Source organism: Rhinopithecus bieti, unplaced genomic scaffold (genome assembly GCF_001698545.2).
Source record: "Rhinopithecus bieti isolate Rb0 unplaced genomic scaffold, ASM169854v2 scaffold_9237, whole genome shotgun sequence".
NCBI classification, from domain to species: Eukaryota; Metazoa; Chordata; class Mammalia; order Primates; family Cercopithecidae; genus Rhinopithecus; species Rhinopithecus bieti.
In genome coordinates, this window is record NW_016806263.1 from 1,144,178 (window position 1) to 1,149,976 (window position 5,799).

The window sequence follows — 5,799 nt, forward strand, 5'->3', positions numbered from 1 at the left end:
TGAAAGTCTGTCAACCCCTCCCCCAGATTCTACAGGCAAAAAACAGGCTGGTAAAACTACTCAGCTGTAAATGTGTGCTATCTTTTAAGAAAAAGGAGTTACGATTGTGAGAATAAATCCATGAGTCTAAAGGTTGAATCCTACAGCGCAGAGGGAGGTGCCTCAAATCATAGAGAATTATTCCCAGACCTTAGAATCAAATGGAGTTTTCCTGGCTGGATTTCAAAACTGCTTGGAACCACTGACTCAGGTTTTGTTTGTTTGCTTGTTTCCTTCAATTTTCTCCCTTTTTAAATGGGAATATCTGTAACTGATATCTTATATCTGTCCTACTACTATATATTTTGATAGCAGACAACTTCTTGAGTTTTGCAGGTTTCAGATGGAGAATTATGCCTTAGAATGGATTACACACAGAGCCACATTCATACCTGATTTAAATGATTTAGATGGTGAGACTTAAGACTTTTTAAGCTGATGAAATTTAGATGACTTTTTTTTTTTTTTTTTTTTTTTTTTTACTGTGTATTCTGTAATTACTTGACACATTTGTGGCTGTTAGGAGGAATTAGACAATTGTGAATGTTTTCATTTCAACTTACATGCAAAACATTCCAACTTATGTTTTGCATGTAAGTTGGATATGAAACTTTGAGGCCAAACAGCACACTGTAGGAAGCAGAATAATTTCTTCCACTCCAAAGATGTCTATGTTCTAATTTGCAGAAGCTGTGAAATATCATGTTACATGGCAAGGAGGAATTAAGATTACAAATGGAATTAAGATTCCTAATTAAATTTGAGGCCCTGCCTCACACCATACATAAATCCATCCCAGTTTAAACAAAGATTTAAATGTTAAAGGCATAACTGTAAAATCTTTTAGAAGACACCACTAAAAAGTATTTTATAAGATTGAGGTAGAAATTAACTTGGTAAACAAGAGAACAAAATGAAATGAAACTCACAAATTCTAATAGAAGAGACTAACATATTCAAATACACTCATTAAGACTTCCCATTTATGCAAAGGGAATGAGCAGACACTTCTCAAAAGAAGACATACATGTGGCCACAAACTTGAAAAAAAGCTCAACATCACTGATCATTAGAGAAACGCAAATCAAAACCACAATAAGATATCATCTCATGCCAGTCAGAATGGCAATTATTCAAAAGTCCAACCAGGTACAGTGGCTCACGCCTGTAAACCCAGCAGTTTTGGAGGTGAAGATCGGCGGATCACCTAAGTTCAGAAGTATGAGGCCAGACTGACCAACATGATGAAACCCCATCTGTACTAAAAATACAAAAAAATTAGCCGGGCCTGGTGGTGAGTGCCTGTAATCCTGGCTACTCAGGAAGCTGAGGCAGGAGAATCGCTTGAAATACAGAAAAAGACCAGCAATCCAATAGATAAATGGACAATATATATGAACAAGCATTTCACAGGAGAAAAATCACAAATGGTGAGCAAACATTTAAAAAATTAACCTTATTAAAAAGCAGGGAAATGTGGGCTATGTACCCTCATTCTTTCCCCAGCCACCACAACAGAACTTGAACAATGTTTGACTGACGGGAGTACAAAAAGCCCCCTTCCTTCAAGGAGGACTAACTCTATGGTGCAATTTGTGCTCCAGAGATTCCCCTTAGATTATATTGAACCTAGTCTACAGCAGAGAGCCACTCTTGCTTGACTTTCTTCCCTGACCTATTCTACTTTCTTTACTCTTCTCCTCCTGAGAGCATCCCTGCAGTAAATAACTTGAACTCGGATCCTCATCTCAGGCTGTATTTCTTGGGAATCCAGACTAGAAAAAAGTGAAAGTAACAAACAAATAGTAGAAGAAATTGAAATAATTTAAAAAATCTAAAAGAAGGCAAGAAATTAGGGAGACCAAACATGAAAAAAGTGAAACAAATTTTTAAAAGGTAGTAAGATGATAGATTTAAAGCCAAATATATTTGTAACTACATAAAATGTCAACAAAGTAAGTGCTCTAATTAAAAGCCAAAGATTGCCAGATTGGAAAAAATAAAAATACCAACTCTATGCTACTTTCAAGATATATTCCTGGCAGTTTGAATCGCGGTGCGACGAAGGAGTAGGTGGTGGGATCTCACCGTGGGTCCGATTAGCCTTTTCTCTGCCTTGCTTGCTTGAGCTTCAGCAGAATTCGAAATGGCTGGCGGTAAGGCTGGAAAGGACTCCGGAAAGGCCAAGACAAAGGCGGTTTCCCGCTCGCAGAGAGCCGGCTTGCAGTTCCCAGTGGGCCATATTCATCGACACCTGAAATCTAGGACGACCAGTCATGGACGTGTGGGCGCGACTGCCGCTGTGTACAGCGCAGCCATCCTGGAGTACCTCACCGCAGAGGTACTTGAACTGGCAGGAAATGCATCAAAAGACTTAAAGGTAAAGCGTATTACCCCTCGTCACTTGCAACTTGCTATTCGTGGAGATGAAGAATTGGATTCGCTCATCAAGGCTACAATTGCTGGTGGTGGTGTCATTCCACACATCCACAAATCTCTGATTGGGAAGAAAGACAACAGAAGACTGTCTAAAGGATGCCTGGATTCCTTGTTATCTCAGGACTCTAAATACTCTAACAGCTGTCCAGTGTTGGTGATTCCAGTGGACTGTATCTCTGTGAAAAACACAATTTTGCCTTTTTGTAATTCTATTTGAGCAAGTTGGAAGTTTAATTAGCTTTCCAACCAACCAAATTTCTGCATTCGAGTCTTAACCATATTTAAGTGTTACTGTGGCTTCAAAGAAGCTATTGCTTCTGAAGTAGTGGGTTTTGATTGAGTTGACTGTTTTTAAAAAACTGTTTGGATTTTAATTGTGATGCAGAAGTTATAGTAACAAACATTTGGTTTTGTACAGACATTATTTCCACTCTGGTGGATAAGCTCAATAAAGGTCATATCCCAAACTAGTTGTGTATTAAATTGGCTTGNAAAAAAAAAAAAAAAAAAAAGATATATTCCTTATATAGAAGAATATAGAAAAGTAAAAGAATGGAAAATGTATAACATGCAACCAATATGAAACAAAATAGAATTTAAGGCAAGGAATATTATTAGAGATAAAAAGGGAAGTCTGAGTGCAGTGGCTCACACCTGTAATCACAGCACGTTGGGAGGCCAAGGCAGAAGGATTGCTTGAGTCCAGGACTTTGAGACAACCCTGGGCAACATAATGAGAGCCAATATCTAAAATAAAAGTAAAACAAATTTTAATAAAAGGGATGTTGTAATTATAAGAGAGTCAATATACAAGAAAATATTTTAATATAAATTTTATGCAGAAAATAACACAGTTTCACAATGTATAAAGTGAAAAATGATCCAAATTCAAAGAAGAAACATATGAAGTCACAATTATAGTGGGAAATTTTAAGATTCTTCTATCAGTAATCAGTGGAATATGGCATCATAAACAAAACTAAGGAAATGTAAGATTTGAACATGTATGCAATAGTGAATCTAATTAACTTATATAGGAAAATGCATTCATAACCTGCAGGAAACATATTATTTTGGGGTAGGTAGGACATATAGGAGTTGCCAAAACCAACCATATATTGTACCATAAAGTAAGTCTCAACAAATTCTAAATGATTTAAATGAGAATATATCCTTTGATTACAATGAAATTAAGCAAGAACAGCATTAATGGCATAAGCTAACTGGAAAATCTCCAAATATCTTCAGTTTAAGCTTTACACTATCGAATAACCCATAAGTGAAAGAAAAAGGTTAAAATGGAAATTAAATAATAATTTGAAGTGAATAATAAAAATGCAAGCTATCAAAACATATGGGATGTAGTTAAAATCATGCTCAGAGTAAAACGTATAGCCTCAATTCAACCTAGCAGACAGGAAGACAGGCTTGAAGTCATGATATAAGATGATAACAGGAAAAACATGTCAAGAAGACAATAATGAAGACAAAATTCTAAATTACTGAAATACAACACAAATGTACAGTAAAAAGAATCAATAAATCTAAAAGTTGATACTTGAAAAGTTAATAAAATTGATAAATCCATTATAAAACACATCAAGAAAAAGAGAAGTTGCAAAAAAGTAATACCATCAGTGAAAAATAGGACATGACTACAAATTCTATAGACACTAAAATTAACAAAATATTACGATCAATTTATACCCATAAATTTCTATGGAAAATGTATAACATGCAACCAATATGAAGGTGTGTACTTCATATGGGCTTCAGGGTAGACCAGGACTTCTTAAAGAGGACATAAGAGGCATTCATCATAAAGGGAAAGATTGATAATTGGGCTACATTCAAAATAAAAAGTGTATATTCATCCAAAACACAATTAGAAGAGTGAAAACGCAAGGCACAGAGTGGGGAAAGATATAACTGACAAGCTTCATGAAGGTGTGCACTTTTGTATGCACACTTTACTGAACAAGTTAGACTACTTTCAAATAAATTTGAAAATGTAGGTTATATAGGTGATTTATTACAAAACAACTTACCAAAGCTAAACTAGAAAAAGTAATTTGAATATGTATTTAGGTATTAAAGATATTGAAGTAAATAAAATTTTCCATAAAGAAAATTCCATACCAAGATACATCACTGGTAAACTCTTCCAAACACTTTAAGGAAGAAATAACACCAATATTACACAAACTTTTCCAGAGTATGGACAAAGCCAGTTGCCTTTTCAAGTCATATTACACATAAGGCCAGTACATCTTTGAAATCAAAACTTGACAGTAATATTGCAAGAAAAATACTAGAGACCAATAATTCACATGAACATAAATAAATAAAATACCAAACAAAATATTTGCAAAACCAATTAAGCAACACATGAAAAGAATTATTATGACCACATTGTGCTTATTTCAGGAACATAAGGTTAATTTAATGCTCAAACGTCAATAGATTATAATCCACCATATAATCGAATAACAAAAAATTACACAAACATGTTAAAAATGCAAAAAAATCGATAAAATGTACTATTAAAAACTTTGAGCAAACTAAGACTCGAAAGAACCAGGTTAAACTTGATTAAGGGCACCTACAGGAAGAACTTCAGAAAATATTTTATTTCAACATGTAATAATATATTCAAAGTAATAATGCAAGATAAAGAACTAAAAGATAGAAGAATTGGAAAAAAGAAACAAAGTTGTCATTATTTGCAGATAACATTATTGTGTATATAAAAATCTGAAAAAATACAGATAAGATAGAATTTGTTAGTAAATTCGGGCAAGTCACTAGATAGAAACAACATAAAATTAATTTTATTTCTACATACTGACAAAAAATACTAGAAAATGAAATTTTAAAAGACACCTTTTACTGTAGCTCAAAAATTTGTAACTATAAATATACATATATATTTATATATACCTCTATATATAATAAAATAAATAAAAATTAAAAGCCCAGTATATATAGATATATGTATCTATATATATAGATAGATATACGTATATATAGAGAGAGGTGCAAGACCTCTACACAGAAATCTATAGAGTAAAACATTTTAAATACTTTTAAAAATAGAGGAATATTTCATGCTTGTATACTGAAAGAAGTTGTAATAATCGATTCTCCACAAGTTAATCATTATAATTTTAATCAATATCCCAGAAGGATTACTGTGAAAATTGACAAGTGGGTTTAAACATTTTTAATGAAAATATAGGGTCAAGAAAAGTGAAAACAATCTTGAAGAAGAACAAAGCTAGAGGGTTCATGGTCTCAATTGTCAAGATGTATCATGAAGCT

The 5,799-nt window shown here is 33.5% G+C and overlaps 1 pseudogene across 1 annotated transcript; it reads left to right on the forward strand.

Annotated features, from left to right (window-relative positions):
* The first annotated feature begins 2,082 nt into the window (after positions 1-2,082).
* LOC108531735 (histone H2A.Z pseudogene) lies at positions 2,083-2,948 on the forward strand (annotated as a pseudogene). Its single transcript, XR_001886259.1, has one exon. The product of XR_001886259.1 is annotated as a histone H2A.Z pseudogene (transcript).
* Positions 2,949-5,799: the final 2,851 nt, after the last annotated feature.